Source organism: Anas acuta, chromosome 15 (assembly GCF_963932015.1).
Source record: "Anas acuta chromosome 15, bAnaAcu1.1, whole genome shotgun sequence".
Lineage (NCBI taxonomy): Eukaryota > Metazoa > Chordata > Aves > Anseriformes > Anatidae > Anas > Anas acuta.
Window position 1 is genome coordinate 14,893,448 of NC_088993.1, and position 19,204 is coordinate 14,912,651.

The 19,204-nt window shown below is 44.1% G+C and overlaps 1 protein-coding gene across 4 annotated transcripts in view; it reads right to left on the reverse strand.

Moving 5' to 3' along the window:
• SMURF1 (SMAD specific E3 ubiquitin protein ligase 1) overlaps window positions 1-19,204 on the reverse strand; it is a 45,942-nt gene that overhangs the window by 24,987 nt on the left and 1,751 nt on the right. The gene's annotated exons all lie outside the window — the stretch shown is intronic.

A 19,204-nucleotide genomic window follows, 5' to 3' on the forward strand; every position in this document is an offset into this window, starting at 1 on the left:
AAAGTTGCAATCTGACAGGTAAGCTGCCCAAAAAAAAACAAATCCCCTCCGACTTCAGGGCTGTGTACATCACACCTCATCACCTGAAGACTCTGCCTGAACTCAAGCTAGAGCTGAACTCAGCCAGCAGATTAAAGCAGTGCTTCATTAGAAAACCTCAGCTCTCAGAGAGCTGCTAGATTTGGTACACGAAGCCTTTTTGTGGCCCTTTTGTGTAGGCTGCAGTAAAAATCAAAGCCTCTTTTCAAGGCATGCTTTCCTCGTGGGCTGGAACTTGGCTTCACGCAGCCAGTCGCAAACACTAGACAACTTTGAAGAGATCTTCAAAAAACCACACACCCAGAAAAAGCCATTTTTATTAGTCCATTAACATGTCATTAAAGTATCTCCTTAGCCCAGAATCAAAATTCCATCCTACCTAAGCAGAAGAACGTCACGCATGAGAGAGCCCTCGCAGAGCAAACACCACCAGGTTGACAAAACAGAGCGGTTTCATCTCCGGGATTCCTGAGACGTACTCAAACTGAAAAATCCTCTTGGGCAATGCCCAACAGTAAGCCTTCAGGTCTTCCAGATACACGCCAGCAAGGGCTGCTTAGCCCTCAAGAAAGTAAATCAGTAAAACAATAAAAATAAACAAACAAACGGCACGGGGCCATTGGAAGAAGAAGGCTCGTTAAATTCCCAGTTACCTGAGACTGCACGCAGCACGGCGAGTAAAGTTTAAGAATGAACTGACACCAACCTTGGAGATACACCGACGGTTATGGAATTAGTTGAAGATCTTTGCAGGGATTAAACAAAAAGAGGAGATCAACAGGAAGCTGAATTAATGCTGATGTACAGACTCAGAGAAAGGCGCGCAGATCAGACAAGTGGAAATAAGCACATCCAATTATCTCTCCGAGTAACTCTTCTTTTTCTCTTCTTCCCCCTCTGTTCACCCATAACAAATGCCTGACAGAAAGGCGAACTCCCAGATTAGATTTTTCATCAAATCCTAGCTACAACATCAGTTTTCTTACGAGTTTGCTGTGCTTCCTCTAATCCAGGCCAAGAACCCTTCTCTTGTTCTCTACTTCCCAGTCAGATACCAAAGGCCAGAACCTCAGCCGCTGGAGCATTACAGCCTCAGACCTCAGAGCAGGAGCCACCCATGGAATTTATTTGCCCCTTGTACAACGGGGCAATTTCCAGAGGTACTGGGACAAGAGCGAGACCGTGCCTTGTGAAGCCTCCTCTGCCATCAACAAAGTGCCCCTGCAGCATCAGCCACCCTCACCTTCCTTCATCTTTTCCTTGCAGACCTTCTCCCAACATGTTCTTCGAGCACTGGAGTTCAAGAGGTGAGTCACCAGTCACTGTTCCCACTTTACAGCACCTGGAAAACCCATACCCAAAGAGAGCCACTCCCAAAAAATACCCCATTGCTCACGGCTTTACCAGAGAACACATTAACAGCAGGGGAAGTCAGAGGGAACTACCCTACGGCTTTTAAAAGTCAGCCCTCCACCACCAACACATCCACCAGGATCACAACCAAGTGGCATAAATAATTCTGTAGAGATTTACCAAATGCAGTCAAGTTTTTATTTTGGGAAGATGTCCACAAATGGCCTTACAGTTCCTTGAAAACAGAGCAAATGCTCGGGCTTCGGCTATATTGTCAGCGCCTGTATACACGAGTAAGAAAGAGAAACAACTGGAAAGAACTCAAAATTTCTGTTAAAACCACACAGAATAATATTCTATTCTCAGGGCAAATTCAGCCTCTTAGCTGACAGCTAAATAAAACAATTGCAATAACAAAATTCCTACTGGAAACACAAAACGTTTTACAGTTACTCCCCATTTCATTGTGCAAGTGGTAGCTACTGGGAGCAACACAGCTCTGCACTGCTTCCCGGACACATCTCGCAGCTCCCACCACACAAACCTGAATAATTTATATTTTTAAGCAAATAATGTTGCTCAAGATAGGCTTATCTGCACGGCTTGCACTTACTTGTGCTCACATTTTGAAACAGACACCACCGTGCATTGTGCAAGATCGCTGCTGTGAAGCTGAAAGCATGCCACAGGACTGACTGCGGGGCTCAATTTTCTTAAATGACATTAGAAGTAAGGAATAAAACCGTGTTGAAGTCTTAATATTTTGCTTTTATAGTTACCCAAGTGCTGAAAAAGCATCTGGAAAAAAATTCCTGAAGCATGAAAAACATGTTCCTCCACCCACATGCACTCATAACTCAGATTCCAAACTGAATTTTACTCAGATTGCCAAAAATATTTTGCACTTTTAACACTTGGAGCTTTCAAAGCACCTTTTGCAAAGCCATACAAGTGTCACTACCTGACGGGACTGAACTCTCAGCCTAACCCTGCTCACAAATAGAGCCGGGATCGAGCCCAAAGCCAGCCCCATTCCATACCCTCAGTAAACAACAGGTCCTGTCTAGAAGGAAAGGATCCAAATCTTCAGACGTATATATTTGTTTCTCTGGAAAGCACCAGATGAACAACAGTACATTACAAAGGAAATACAGAAAAAAAGAACAACAAACAATCCACTCTAGAGATGAATACAAAGCTATGCTGCTTTTCACTACCACTTTGGCAGAAATTACATTTTAACTAGCTGGCTCTCCTTTCTGGGAATGAAAGCCCCTGTGCAGCACAGCCTACTGCTAAGTCAGCGTTTAATTTAGGTGTGTTTCATTTAATGCCTCTGATCTCCATTTCCATAAGTTAAATGTCTACAGCGTTCAACACCTTATTTTCATTATCAAAAAGAAGCTTACACGGACGCTCCCTTGCAGCTGATCATTTGCTTACTAATTCAGTACATAAAAGGCTTTTCAATAAACATTATGTTTGCTATAAAACACAGAACTTTAAGATTCCCCTCCTTGCAGATACTCTCTGTGGGGCTACCCATACCATTAGCACGACTTTATTTTTTATAACCAGTTTGTGAGACTCCAGTTACAAGTGCATTTAGACGCTAACAGCAGCTTTCCCCCCAGAAAACACCATCCAATTAATGGGCTTGGAGTTTTTATAAGACATTCATTTCCGAAGCCTGATAGGAAAAGCTGCCCAACTGCTCTCTGCTGCTTTATAAAAGAGGGAAAAGTGGAAAACAGAAGACCAAAACCAGAAGCAACGCGTTTGAGGATGTTTACCACGCGGCTAAAATTAGTGGACCATGCAACCACACCAATTAAAGCAGATCCAGCCTCGGGGTCCTGTCCACGGAGCAAAACATTTCTGAAAGAATGGGACAAACAGAGCCACGGGTCAGCTGTTCCACCCCAGGCTACAGGGAACTACAGCTCGGTATCTTCTGACCCAGCATTACCACCAGCTCTCTTTACGTACCTACCGTCCAGCTTCAAACTATCTTCCTGGTTTGTGGAAGGCAGAAAAAAGTCTGACCTTCCAGTGCAAAACGTGCAAAAACTGTGAAAGCAGAAATATGGTACCAAAAATCTTGGCAAAGTTTGACTAGCCAAGCAATAGGTCAATAGAACCACTAGATTTATCTGAAATAATAAAAAATCTAAAATTTCCAAGCTAAAACTAACCACATTTCTCACTTTAAAACCTAGAAGGTGTTTTGTATCTCCAAAGAGTGGCTGGTATTTATATACAGGCCTTCATATGCGGGGAGGGTCAATATTTCAACCAAACAATTTGGCTGTAAAACACTATTCTAGGGAAGGAAATATGAACGCAATTTATCACATTTTTAATCTCAATTTTAAAGCTAAGATTTGTTTTTCCGGACAGAGCCAATATTAGCTTCTTTGATATCTCACAGCAATTAAATATAGTACAAATCAACTTTAAGGAAGAACATTTTCCAGTGAGGATATTTTAATAAACAGTAAAAAAAAAAAAAAATCACGTCTGGTTTTCATCAAACATTAAGCAGATTGCTTAAAAGCACGAACATTGTTATTTCAAAAATGAATGGTGTGAAGTCATGTGTAAGTTGTAAACTATGTAAACTATTAGTCATGCAGGTTCGGATGTATCACTAGAAGAGTTTCAGTTAAACAATTCCCATGGAAAACTGCCTTACAGCTAAATTTCCAGGCTGGGCCCTGGTCGGGGCAGGGCTCAACTCAGGGTTAACCTAGAGCTGCACAGTGAACTACGGAAAAGAAGCTGGCAAGGGAATTGCTTGGGTGAGCTAGGATGCTGCTGATGGTGACATTAGCAAAAGGAAAAACAACAAACCAAGTCTTTGAAAGCACAAAGTAAGGGACAACCAAACAATTGAGAAGTATCAAACCGCCACCACGTTTAAGCATATTCAAGAATCTACATTTCTTCATTCATTCTTCGAACATCTGAGTGAAGAAATTCCAATGTAGAATTCCAGCAGAAACTGAACCTACACAATGCCTGGTAAATAAAAAGAACAGACTTTGGGAAGAAAAAACGCATACTGTGTTTAAGCTGTTTTTCTAAAACTCAGGCTCATTTTGTGTTTCTTTAATAAATCTTGCAACCAGTATTTTCTCAAAGTCTTCTGCAGAGAATAATATTCATCAAGCACCTCTTCTAGCACTACTCCAGCTTCAGTAACTGCTACCAGAACAAATTCCAGTGGATACTGGATGGCTTTTCAATAGGGACTGTCAACACCCTCGAATTCTTTAATAAGTAAATGAAAAGCATTCCTGATATCAAGCAAGACATCAGTACCATATCAGTGCTTTAAAATCACATACCTGAGGTAAGGAACAACTTAGAATATGGGTATGGAAAAATACTTTATGTGCTAGAAATTAAGGAAAATGTCTCAGTATACCGAGCGCTTTTTGGCATGTTTGGTTAGAAAGACAAAACGCCACAAGCCTTGTCATATATGCTCCTCCAAGCCCCGCCACCAAGAAACCCTTTTTCATGCTCTTACAGCTTTTGCCTTCCTCATTGGCAAACCTGTTGTTCATTTTGCGGTAAGCACGATACCAAACAGATGAGGTGGAGGAGTGCTTTCTGCACAGGCCGCGAGTGAGCTCCAATTTAAAATCAGGGCATTGAAAGCCAATACTCAGCAAAGAGTTAACAGCGTGCAAAAGCCTCTAGCAATGAGTTCATTTTGTTCTGGGCTACTTAGCAAACGGTCAGCCAAAAATTGAACCAGCTGGAATTCATTCAGAAGTACTTCTTGCTTCCCAGAGCTCCCCGGGCTGCAGTTATCAACCTGAGGATAACAAGCGCACGGATCATCAGCATCGAGCTGGCGCTCGAGAGAAGTGGCACAGCCTAATGGCCCGTAATAAACGACGTTTTGATCCTAACTCGGACCTTAGGACTGAGTTATAACTGCTCCTAGGGTCTTGTGGGAAAAACTGTAGGATTTGCCTGAGGAAGATGGAATTAAAGAATTGCACCGACCTCTCTGTTCGGTGATTACCTTGTTACCAGCTCCCGTACCTGCAACGCTTAGTGAACCCTTCTAACCTCAGTCCTTTTGCTGCGTTTTAGATGCTGTCAATACAAAACAGACAGAATGGAGCACTGAAGTGAGAACATTACCTGTTTTAATCAGTTAACAAAAAAACATATTACAAAAAACGCCCTAGAGTAGTTCAAAATACCATTTAGATACCTTGCTGTAGGAAAAGACTCAAATATCCAGGTAAAGTTTCAAAAGTAATGATTATTTAAGCACTTAAGTTACAGAAATGGAAGAATGACTCCAGGAATTCCAACACCAGTTAAAGGTGCACAGTTTAAATTCAGAAAAGGAAGAATTTTGTTTGCTCAAGTTAAATTCTTGGCATCGCTTCTGATTTTGAATGAAGTACATTGGCTGGTTTAGAACATTGGTTTTTAACTCCTGGAAAAACTGAACTCCACAATCTTAGGTTTGTTTGCTAATTACTCAGTCTGTTATAATCCCTTTCAACATCCGCCTGAGATGTTACGAACTGCTCCTCGCTTTCTTTGTGCATTTTTTTCCCCTCGTTTGTTCAGAGAGCTCAGCTTAAACCCTTCTTGTTTGCAAATGAAATAAAAAACACACAGGAAGCCCCAAACACACGCCAGTGTTTGTTCCTGGCTGGTGAAGGGCACCAGCATGAAAAGGTGAGCAGTGACCCTGGCTACCTGCCAGTGGCAACGTGCATCTCAGCTTGCTGCTTGGGCCTGCTGCCAGATGCTGAACACCAGGGGGATGTGGGGACAAGTCATGGGGTGACAGTGGTGGCACCCCTCAGCCGGCAGAAGCAGGGGCACGGAGCTATAAGGAAGTTGCGGCAGAGGGGAAAGGAAAAGAATGGGACAGAAGCGAGGCTTGTTCCAAAAAAAGACTGTAATTACAGAGATATTAATAGCTTCTGGAAGGCAAGAGTTTCTAATTCATTCACCTACTTTTGCTCTTTCTATTAACCCTAGTACGGAGTCGCTGTTTTCTTCTACACGACGTTTGCCCACTTGTTGCAGGGGAGACATTCCTTGTACTGTAATGAACTTTCCCAGGAATTAGCATGAAAGCTATTAGTACGTGGAGGAAGAAAAATCTGATTTAACAATCGGTCCAAGCTAAAGGGCTAACAGGAGAAGGAAACAATGAGTAAGAAACGTTTTTGTTGCTGCCGTTGTACAGTTAGCCATGTCCTCAGGAAGCCCATACACTCACCCTCCGCAATCTACCTAATCACCTATTAGTCACCCCACTGGTAATTCCCTACAAGTGCTTTGGCTTGGGTCATGCAGCAGCCGGGAGACTGTCACCAATGTCACCAGCTCTCTGATTTCCAGGCAGTGAGATGCGTTTCCTGGCACAGAGAGGCACGTGCCCGAGGAAATGTGGGTCAGCGAGCGCGCATCCTACCGCCCAACGTGCGCTCTCCAGGGACTCGTGGCGGTGTGACTCAGGAGCAGCGGGCTGGCTGCAGGCTCAGGATGCTCGTTTGTTAATGAGATTATCACCGTTCCTTGCCGGCGTGTCCACACCACGCTGCCAGTCAGCTAGAAGAGATCTTCAAGGAGCCCAGCGCACACAAAGCAAAATATTGTGTGTTAGGGCAGTGCTGAACAGCACTGAAAATGTTAGAAGGATGTTAGAACACCGACAGGCACATCACGCAACAGTAGCCATTAAAAGGAAACGTCTGCCTTCAAAAACAATTAATCACCCGTTGTGTTTGCCTATAAACATCCCGATCCAACAGGCGTGTGTTTCGCTCAGCCGAGCAGCAGCAAGATGGACAACCAGGCTGCTGCTGCTGCTTCAGAGCTGCAAGTAAGGGGGGCATTGTGAGCGGGACCCTGCCCTGAACGCATCCCCTCGCCTCCCCCAGCAGTGGTTGTGGTTAACCAGTAACCTCACGCGGCTCGCCAGCCAGCCCTGCTGCCAAGCAGCGCTCCCCAGCAGTACCAAAGTTCAGCGGATCCACGCCAGATCCGTGTCATCGCTCTCTTACACAAGCAGCGCCGGCCTCTCCACTTTAGGTACCTCCAACAAAACGCCTAATTCTTGCGTGACCTACGGGGAGGCACAAAACGGCTGCGAGCTGAATAGCACCAAAGAAGATTTCATGAAAAGCGGGCTTTGATTCCGAATCAAGCCGTATCAGCCTATGTGTTACTCCCTTGTTCTAATTATATAGGACAGCATCTATTTAAACTGCCAAGTTAATGACTTCAAATTTGATCAATAGGCTCTGTTTATTCAGCCCAGCGCTACTGACGGTCACCAGGGATGAACAGCAAAACAAACAGGCTGCTTACAGCAAATCTGCGGTTGAGGTGGGGTGCGTATGAGAAACCCACAACCAAATAGCCTGCGAGTTAGTCAGGGGGTGGGGAGGGAAGCCCCCTGCCACAGCCAGACACCCCATTTCCCTTTGTGTCCATAAAACATTTATCCGTGTTGCTCTGCGAACAGCCAAGTTGCGAGCTGCGTGAGCTCAAGCGTGACTAACATCACGGATACAGGACTCCGAGCCTTATCTCCTACCATCTAGCTGCGTTAAATATTTCACATTTGTTTTCAGATTAAGCCGTGGTAGCACACGGCAACAACAAGGGGACATCGGGAAGCCTTCGGACCATAAGCAGTGACTTCCCTCCTTGTCACCGTACCCAGGGCTGAAGGAAATTTGCTTTGGAGCCGCTTCGGGAAAGGCCGGAACCACCTTCTTGAAAGCAGGATGACAAATGTCCTTGACTAAACCTTCTGCCAGCAGACGGACTGTTTTACTTACAGACAAGCTAAATAAAAATAGTTCAGAACACAAGCAGCATACAGTGAGTGGAGCCTCCCAGCAAAGATGGTTTTAAATTTAAAAAAAAAGAGCTTTCGTTGCAAACAGCTTCTCAACAGCAGCTTAACAGCAAGGGATGTGGAAACCCCCAGCAATTTTCAAAGAACACCATGCGAGGTATTCAATATAGGAAACCCCCTTGCTAATCCCAAGTGAATCTGCAGCCACAAAGGCAGAGATTTTGATGAAAATGCTTTCTTGCATTATTCTGACCAGGGTGCTTGTTTACAATTTTCCTCGACCTTAGGCTTTCATCATGTTGTCTGTGAGTGGGATCGCTACCTGCCCTGTAGGAAATGTCAGCGTCCATTCCATCAATAAATTATAACCCACTACTGCTCTCATACCTCCATCAAAGGTGCTACGTACGTAAGAGGGAGCATGAATGAAAAGATGCCGTGTCTCTTCCTACGCAGCCTTCGTGTACGCCTTTCATACTCAGATTTTACCCAAGTGACAACACTCGCTCGCTGGATCACGGAGCAATAAAATATGAAGGAAGTTCTCCTAAACAAACTGGTCTCATCGACCTGCTGTATAAGCACAACGTCTAAAATTTAATACTTAAAAAACAACACTTGGAGCCAGCCGCTTCAGTCAAAGCCGAAGAAGTTTGCTTTCCATTTTAAATTGATTAAATAGATTCAATACATTAAATTTTGCATGGGTGGTTAGCAGTGCTAATATTCTAGATAAAACGAAACGCTCTGCGAGGAATATTAGGGCGAGCTCTCAGCAGATGTATTACTTGCTCTCACAGTAATTTAGTATAACAGAGGCCTGACAATTTCACTGAACACGATTACAAAAACCAGCTCTTCACAGTTCGACACAGAAGCTCCCAGAAGTACCTATTTCTTCACTGTGTACTCAGCACAGGCAACGCACTTGAAGACAGACGGAGGCTTTGTGGGAGCTGTAGAATAACACTTTATTTTTTTTTTATTAAGAAGGTGATCCCCATTTATCAAAGAGCCGAGATATTAAATGTGAGCCTTTATTTCCATTCCTATCGCTGAGGCGGCTCGCACACCTAGCAATCTGATATTGTCCAAGCTCCGGATGACAAACGGCTAGACAGAACCAAAAGAGAGCAAAATTTAATAAACAATTTTCATAAGCGAAAAGCCTATAAACAACGTTTCCCTCCTCACTAAACTAAGCTACGTGGCGTTAATTTGAAGTGATAGCACTGTTCTTTTAATTAAAAAATGCCAGTAGGAGGCTGATGCATTGTGTGCTGCTGTAAGCGACAGGCTCGCAGGATGCAGATGAATCTTCGTGCAAGGAATTACCGCGCAATTTCATCTGGGTTGAGAAGCAAAACGAAACCTCGAAGTGAAACCAGAAGCAGACAAGGTGTTACCAGTGGTGATTGATAAAGACTTCTGGATGTTTCCCTCAGAGCATGATGTGAAGTTCTGGGAAACAAACAAAATCCCCAAAAGACAACAGCCCGCTCGCTCCAGTTGCTCGATTACGAGCTAAATGGATGAAGTGCGACTCGTTACAGGTTTGTGGCTCACCTCAGAGCTCCTCTTCCATTTCCATCCCTGCAGACCCAAGCCCACTGCCTTTTGGTGAGACAGGGACCGAGTCCTGCACCCTGCCCGCAGCTCAGGTGAGTGAGGGAGAAGAGAATGATTGTGCCCAGCCCCACATCTTCAGCGGGCGTGGAGACTGTATATTGAGCATCTCTGCCCTTACCAAATTTGACCGAAATCGGATGAAGACCCCCAAATTATTTAGAGAATGACAGGTGTGATCCCCTTTTCAGCCTGGTTATTTATTTTTTTCAGTCTGGAAAGAAGCTTAAGCTTGTCCCCTCCGTTTATCCATCAGCCTGATGGTCAACTAAGGCAGTGCTGTCCTCCAAGACCCACGGACAGCTCGGTGTGCCAGGTTTCACTGCTGATTGGCAAAACCTCCAGAAGCCTAGAAAACTGATTAATATCAGCTTTCTGATCTAGCAGAAGTCCCTGTAAAACTATTTGCCAGATCCTTTTCCCCCTGGCCTTTTAAAATAATTCCACCACTTTGGAAGGGGTTGGCAGCCACGACCAGGACCTTCTGCACGTCTGTGCTACAATTCTGTGATCACTGCTATCATCAAGAAAAAAAAAGCTCTACGTAGGCATCTGGAAGCATGGCTGTCTTAACAACTGGCAGCTGCTTTGCCTGGTAGAGCTGCCGCAGTAAGGAAACATCAGAGAAACAAGCAGGGCATTTTGTTTTTCCTTGGTACAGAGGCTATCCAAGAGAAGTCAGTTTATCTAAAGGTTTCTAGTGTGTTTACTCACCAGTCCTGCAATGACTATTTCAATCACGTTTACACTACCAGCAGCATCTCAAGCATCACAGATTAATCTGATTCCTTCTGGTGCTTCAAAGTCTGTTTTCTCTCTGCACACTTGTACGATTTACATCCTAAAGCAATGACAAAAATAAATAAAAAGGAAACCTGGTACTGTTTTTCAGCTGGGCTTTATTTCCTTTTTTTTTTTTCCCTTCTATCAAAAAATAGTTCTCATCTACGCTCTAGTTCAATTTGGAAGTAGCACAGGCGGACTTGATAAGCATCCTGCGAAGGAAATGCTTTGAATTGCAGACTACTTACAGCACATTTTCCCAAGCAACTTTTTATAAATCCCATTTGATGGGCGGTTTGCTAATTTCCATTGAAGTTTATCAAAACATTATTTGTAGACAAGTCAAATTACTTCTGTGATTGAACAACAACAACAACGAAAAAAAATCTCGTGCCTGCCAGTCCAAGCCAGGCTGCTGGATTACGCAGGAGCATTATTTATCCTGTTACCAGACAGCCCTTTCTAACTCTGAGAAGGTATTTAATTTTGAATGAGAGAACACACCACAAAAAAGCACCCATTTACGCGTTTCTTTTGTTTGCCTGAGTCTTGTACAAGACCAGGTAAAAGCACTGCTAATAAGGCCTGGTGACAGCACAATTATTGGGACTTATTATGCTCCCCTGAGTAGATCTAAAGGCTGCACGCTCGTGACAGTCTGGCTGACTGACTCTCCTACCTGTGCCGGTTTATCAGGCTGCAACAGACCCATCTAATTAATATATATTGAAAAAAAAAAAAGTCTATTAACATTCAATCCCCTAGAAATCTTGGAAAGGAGGAATAAGAGGTGTTGGTGCTCCTATAATGTTATATTAACTTTAGATATAGCATGGCATATTTTCGATAGCTATTGCACAATCTGTGAAGTCAAATCTTACAAAGGAAGCCGGACATTTAATCCTGTAGCCTGGGCTTCTGCATTAGCAAATTAACATTAGACTATTTAATGAATCACGGGCACGTTTTCAAACCCAAATTTAACTTGGTTACATCGCACAGCTACCCAAGTTGAACACAGTCATTGAAGAGTAGGTTTACAATTTGCATTCTTTGCCTGAAATCGATGTGTTCACTGCTGGGAGGACCACGCTGTGTTCCAAACATCCACACACTTGCTAGCACCTACCAGCTCTGTAACTTCGCTTACACCTCCAAGCGTATCTCATCTGCATTTCAGCACTCATCTGTAAAATGGGGAACCCAGCAGAAACATTTTCAGTCTTTGGTCAAAATATTTCAGGAATAGGTTAAATGCATCACCAGACCACAGCATCAAAACTCTTTGCACAGACAAAAAAAAAAAAAGCTGAGAGATAAAAAGAGAAAAATTAGATACACAGGTTTCTGACAAATTCAAAGCCTCCAAAGAAAAAAAGCCTGATTTTTTTTTTTTTTTTTTTGCCACTAAGCTGTTTCTGTTCTCTCTGATCTGTTATTTCATAGGGTATTTACAGACACATGAAGTCTGAACATGCCCATCATAGCTTGATCGTTACCTGTCCGCAGACAATTTTAAGAAAGTTACAAAAGACACTGCTTGTAATTCCTACTGCTATAATAATGCTGAAATAAATATCATTTCAAGAGCCCAGAAAATTCAAGTTATGCTTTCAATGGCTGATATATCTTTAGCTGACATTCACCTGCTCAATCCAGAGCTCAAAGTTTACCAAATCTAACGGATTTCCTCCCCATTAATGCTAGAAGTTCCCAAGAAGCCTTGTTCAACAACTAGGTATCCATTAACTAGACTTACACTTGTAGAGTATGACACCTCTAACTTCTCATTTTAAAGTTAAGTCTAAAGTTAAGTCTAAGTTTAAAGTGAAGGCCCCACGTGCTTATAAAAATGTCCCCATGTTAAACAAAGCTAAACACATCAGCTGTAAGAATAAAGAACAAAGCTTCCACTGCAAATAAACCAATCACTGCAGTCTGAATTGAATTGAAATTCCTCATTTTTATAAATTCTGCACTTGTGAAGCCGAAAAAAATCTTAAAGCAACAGCACAATCCATGTACTCAGTTAATTTTCATGTGCAGTCTTGCAGTCTGGGCTTCTTTTTTTTTTTTTTGCTTATGCTCATCAGTAAAATGAAGCATATGCATTTCAAACGATGTTTCCTTTTTAAGAAACTTGTTGAGCCGTACACCTGCATACTACAAGATGCAAACACGTTGACCACAGGGACTAAATTTCCTGCTGTAATGCCCACTTTACACTGAGGATGCGACACAGGCCACATTCAGGGTTCGAGGAAGAAAATACAGGACCACAGAAAAGAGCTCGGAGTGATGTTAGCAGCTGCCTTGAATTCAAAATAAACGCAAAGGCAACTATCTTAAACAATTTTTTACCTTTGCTTTAAGGAGGAAGAAGCCCAATGGAGAACTTTCAATATAGTGTCCTGGAAATTAGGAAGGTTAATTAGGAGAATAGATTTTCTCTAACACACGCAAATTTAATTATGAAGTAAACAAGAGATGGAAACTTTAAATTGATATGAACCTATGCAGTTTTTTAGTCTAACGATTAGAGGGAATAGGCAGGTTTTTATGGAAGACTAAAATGCAAACATATGAAAAGGTCAAAGAAAATGCTGTTCCTTCACTCACACACACACAAAGTCATTTTATTCCAAATAATAAAGTGTACCAAGACAGCCCTCATCAACTCGAGGGGGAAAAAAAGGCATCTTATTGAAAATGATTCTTTACTTACTATGGGTTAACAGCAAAAGCAAAATTACTGCAAGATCAGATAATGCCAAGCTACCCGTGAAAGTGAGAGAAAGAAGTGTTGTTATTGTCTTCAGCAGGGCTTCCTCATAATCCAGGGGGGAAGAAGCATCCACCATTCAAAAGGAAAAAAACAAGCACCAGGGCCAGACTGAGCATCAGCGAGGAAATTCAGGGCCACGTAGTATTCCTGGAGTATCCTAGTGGTCAATACTACTTGGAGTTAAAAGCATGGTTTAGTGCTGCCCTTTATTCTTAAACGAGCTGTAGCAGGAGCTTAAGTGACAACCGGGAAACAAAGCATCAGACGGAAAGCTCTTACAAACACCTGCTTCCATGGGATTTCTCACCGTTTCTGGGTGTTTTAGGATTAGGGCAGCGTCCCCACGGCACAGCCGAGGCCTCACCGAGCCCTGATGCTGCTGCAGAGGCTCCTCGGCCGCCTGCCATCGCCTTCAGCTGCAGCGGAGGTGAGCACAGCTGGCCCGGGAGCGGCGTGCAGCGCCGCGCGGTCGCTGGGGGGATTGTGCATTATTTTAGCATTACTCCCAGACAATACCGGATTGTTTCGCCCGCAAACAGATGAACAAGCCTCCCATTTAAATACTTTTGGGTAAATTGTATTAGTATGCATAATAGTGTCCATATCCTCTAAAAAAAAAAAAAGAGGAAAAAAAAGAAAAAGGATTTTTTCAGGGGGGAGGGGAGAGTAAAGCCCGCTCTGCCAGCGTTATCCATCGACGCTGTGAATTGGGTAGCCTTGGGGATTTTTTGCCTGCTGTGCTTAGTGTCCTTGACAACAAGCCAGTTTGAATTTTGGCCTTTAACTTGACAAAAATGACTTACTGAAGAGGAAGGCATCAAGCTATTACAGCCCTGTGGAGAGATTCTTTCTAAAACAGCATGCGAGCTTATTTTGCCAATTCAACTCGAGTATCGTCAAATTTATCATCCTGCTCCAATATCCCCAAATATTCCCAATGCAGATGCCAGTTCACAAGAGAATATGCAGAAGAAAAACTTGCAACATTTTTGCTCTGTCCTCTCATTACATTTGAAGACTTTCACAAGGGAAGAGAGAGCTGGAAAACCCTGAGAAATACGCCCAGGGATCCCCTTTGAAAAATTACTCGTTTCCGTTCAAATAAACGGGAAACGAAGCTTATAAACATTTTTTGGTAGCATCTTAACCTGCTACTGACCTACTGACTGGTCATTAGCAAACATACACACAGGTTTCTTCTTCTATTACATTAATATTTATCTCATCTTTCATAAATTGATATATTCCAATAGGCAAGCTCCAGCAAAGCTTGCTGCACGGTTTAAATCACTCTTGTCCCTCTGTCTCCTGTTTTCCTCTCCCAAATTGACCTCCCCCTACCAGAAGACAACACACACTCACACCTCAGCTTTCCAAAGTCCAGCACCTTGCCTTAAATTCTTGAGACTCACAGTGAGAAGCTGGACTTGCACGCACGCAGGTGAAGCATGAGCACAGGTTTTCTTCCACCAGTTCTCTCGTGGTGGGTGACAAATTTCTGGCAACAGGGGGCAGCGGGCTAGCAAGGAGATAACATCTTGAGATAACATCATCACCTGAGAGCAGCGCCGCTTCCCCACCACCAGCAGGAACACGTTCGGTCCTAACTAAGTGGGTGTCTTCCTTTGGGCTTTCTAAGGGCTACACTTGAGACCTCGGCACATACCCCAAAACATAAACAGACCCACGGCAGGAGAAACAACAGGGTGGCTGCCAACAAAGATCTCGAGACTTCTGGTCTCACTGATGTTTTCCTGCCCCCAACACCCTGAGCTGTTGGTAGAGGGGAGAACAAACCACTTGCAGTAATGGGGCCATTCAGCCTTGGTTCCACTCCAGGAGAATAAATCAGCAGCGGTTTTCGGTTCCCAAATGCAAATTAGCAAAGCGCTAATACAGATAAAAGCTTTCAATGATCCTGCAGAATCATGGGCCTCTTCCACAATAACAATTTGACCGGTTCCAGAGGAATCATCATGGGGAAAAAAAATAAATAAATCAAGAAAAAAAAAATTCCTAACTTAGGGAAAAAAAATGGCAGATAGAACAGTCTCTTCCAGACTTTTTTTTTTAATATTCTCTTCACTCAAGTCTTAAATGAGCTGCTCTGAAGTGTACATACCCAAGCTTCACACGCCTACCACACTGATGTAACCTTACCTTCTCCAAACCAATCCTCCCTCTCACGCTATTTTGACCAACGCGGCCCAAAAGAACAAGGCAGCCGGGCGAGTATTTAAGTCTGGAACCATAAATAGTAGCAAGTAATCTAACCAGATTAATCCAACTTTAAGCATGTCGACTGGACTTGCTTAAAAGTTGGGCAGCAATCCAGACAAACCTCCGAAACTCCGGCTGCCAACAGGCACACGTGGTGTTTCTGCACAGCTCCTCTTCGCCCTGTGAGCCACCAACCACTGTGGGTTCGCTCAGATTTACCTGCAAGGGCACTGCCAGCAGCTTCTCAGTCGCCGTCAGGAAGAATTCAGGTACCAGCTCGCAAAATCCCAGTGTAAAACTGGCTTCCTCGCAGGGGAATTGCTGTATAACCCTGGAATGCTCAATTTTGCAACCCGGAGAAAACGTGAGGCTACAGAATTGTATAACATGATGCAGCCATTTAAGGAAGCGGAGGAGAAAGCTGCTCGCAGACTGGTGGCTAGCAGGGAATTAGAAAGAAATCATTAAGGAACTGCAGAGCAACATCCCAAATTACATCTCTTTATATGAAGACATTCAGTTGGAGAAAATAAAGTTTCGAGTCGGGAATAAAGTAGTTATTGTTTCTACTTTCCCTGCCTGAGGGGAATATTCAAGCAAACTCCTTTTGGAGATTTAATTTACTTCCACCAGGACAATGGTGCTGGCACGGCTCTGGCTTACTGGGAGGAACACAAAAGGAGGCTCGCTACCCACCAGCCTGCCTGGAGGAAAAGGCAGCTCGTTGGATTCCCACTCCAGCAGCCCGAAGCTGCCAGCTGGCCGGCTGCAAAGGCTGCTCCCCAGACTTCTCCCCATGAAAGCAAGATTATTAGTAGTATTTTTTCTTTAAGTCCCCCCAGTTACATGCCCTAAGCCTCTTGGCCGGCCCCATCAAAGGGCCTCTGAGCAGCCCCACGTTTACCTTGACAAAAAGGCCAGGACTCCATGGTCCAGCACCCCAACCACCAGCACATCGAGCACCCCGCTCCCAAACACGTGAAGAAAACCAAGCAACGGGCCAGATTGCAACATCCTCCCGGACTGCTAGGCAAAAATCAGTTTGGAGCTACTAAACTGCTGCTTCCCGTTGTGCTCCCCATTGTAGGATTTTAAATCCCAAATGCGGGGCTGACCAGCCTGCCATTTCAGCCTTCCCTTGCACTAGCACCAACGTCATCAGCTTCAAGAGCTCTTTCTAATGTAAAAGAACCTGAAAGTACAGGCAGCCCATGAGGGATGTACTGCTGCTGATCCCGATGTGGATACTCTTCGTTGCTGACCACAGGACAGAAACTGCCCAGGCCGTCGATATCAGCGCTGCTATCGATCAGCCCGGTAACTGCTGCAGCAATCAATACTACATTAGTCCCGAAATGGAAGCTTTTGGGACACGTTTTAACATATGCCTTCAGAGCAATCCAAAACGGACATATGAAAGGGATGTAATATTTTACTTGCTACCAGAAATCGCTGTGCTCTTTAACGGGTTCCTTAAATTACAAATGAATATCTCCAAATTGACCTAAAGCCGCCCATCTAGAAGCAACGAACCGCTCATGCTTTGCAAATGGGACTTCCCTAAACCGTGCTGACTACAGGGAACCGAAAGCGGTGTCCAGGCTCCTTATCTGCGCCACCTCTTCCCTCGTTCCCTTTCTTTGCCACTGCGGAGCACCAAAACCTTTCCTGCAGCGATCCAACGCATCGCCTACACACCCCCGCAGCTCGCACAAACCACCCACTTCCACACCAGCTTTGTCATTCCTCCCTGGCTCTTCCGACACCAGAATTTCCTTTCTCTCACGTACACCCTCCCTCCCAAACCTCCACCAAGGCGATGACAAACAGCGGCCCGGCCACTTCCTAGACCAGGTCTGGGACGAGGGACGCCTCCGCTGAATGCTCAGAGCTATTTATATGCTCCTGTTCCACCAACTGCTGCTCTTCTGGGAAAGACACTGCTTTTGCCATCAGCCCTCGACACGCCATCTCTGTGTTTTCATGGGCTCTGACTTACACGTGAGCCCTCTCCCCTTCCTGCTCCATGTCTGAAGCCATCCGTAACGGTTGAACCAATTCTTTTTCCTTCCTAATGTTTCCTCAGTTCCTCTGCACTCCCCGGAGGCAGCCAGCTTTCCACACCTCAGCCGAGACACCGCTGAAAAAGCCAGTAACGACCAAGTCAGAATCCAACCTCCAGCTTTTTTTTTTTGGGTACAGAAGTTGCACGTTGAGTCCACTTCACAATTTTTCCAATTCCGTCTGCAACTTTCATCTGCAGGCTACCTGGAATAGGAGTGTCTCTGATAGCAGCACAATGAGACTGCAGTTTTCACAAGTACTTCTGCGTGATAGAACAGTATGAGTAAGAAGTGTGTAAGCCCTGGAGTTGATAAACCCTTAGGAACTTCCCCAGGGAGCGACTGCAGCAGCAAACAAAGGTTTTAGAGGAGCTCACCAGTTAAAGAAGGGATAGACACATGCTCCACAAAGGCGCCTTCATCTGTGGGTCATGTTCCTCCCTGACCCAGAACATCCCAGGCGGACTCCTCAAGCACAATGTCATGTTATTATTTCCATCCCTTTTTTGTGATGTCCATCCCTGTTACACTACCCTGGTGGCAGCACAAATACAAAAAGACCACAGACTTAACGCCAAGTTTTACCTTCCTTTGCCTTGAACTGCTCCAAGTGGCAAGAGACAAGGCCACAAATATCTTTGGCTCCTGCATCACCAGTAGAGGTGAAAGCTCCAGTGAAAGTAAAAGAAATTTCACACGCGCTTTTGGAAAAACTGAGATATGACAAGAAAGCAGCGCATTTATGATCCACGGGACACCAATCATTTGAATCTGTCACCCAAATTACTTGCTGTTGGGTTTTGCTGCTGTTTCCTCCTTTCTAACAGGAAGCATTATTTGCCATTTTACCTCCTTACAATCCTCATCGGGGTAGGACTGACACCACTGTATAAGCACGAAGACCATTTGAAAATAACCACAGGATCCAGAACTTTGAGATAGATTCACACAAATAAAACACTCCCAACACACCAGTCATACGAATCCATTTCCAACATTCAAGAAAACGAAGAAAAAGCACGAAGGATCTGACTCCCGTTCACTCCCCAAAGTACCGCTCACAGGCGCCTTCAGACTAAGTGCTATTTACACAGCTATTTTCGGTAGCGCAAACCAAATTGTTTCTAATCACAGGAAACACAATGCAAGGAGTAAATCATAACGGAAGGAGCCCTCGGTTTGATTTCATTCCACTCCAATCTCCCAATAGCAAAACAGGGGAGAAAAAGCCACTCCAGCTACAACTGTTTGGAACAGGTAAGTCAGCACGCTGGCCTCCAGCGAAGCCAAGAATACGTTTCCTAATGATCCTAAAGGGAAATCTCTCCCAAAGCAATTTATTTTGTGATTAAATACAGCATTTTTTTCACACTACGCAGGTCGCATGCTTATGAAATACAAGAATGTTTGAGCAAGCAGATTTCTTTAATTATTAAAAAAAAAAAGATACGAGTGAGAAAATCCACCAAGTTGCTCAAT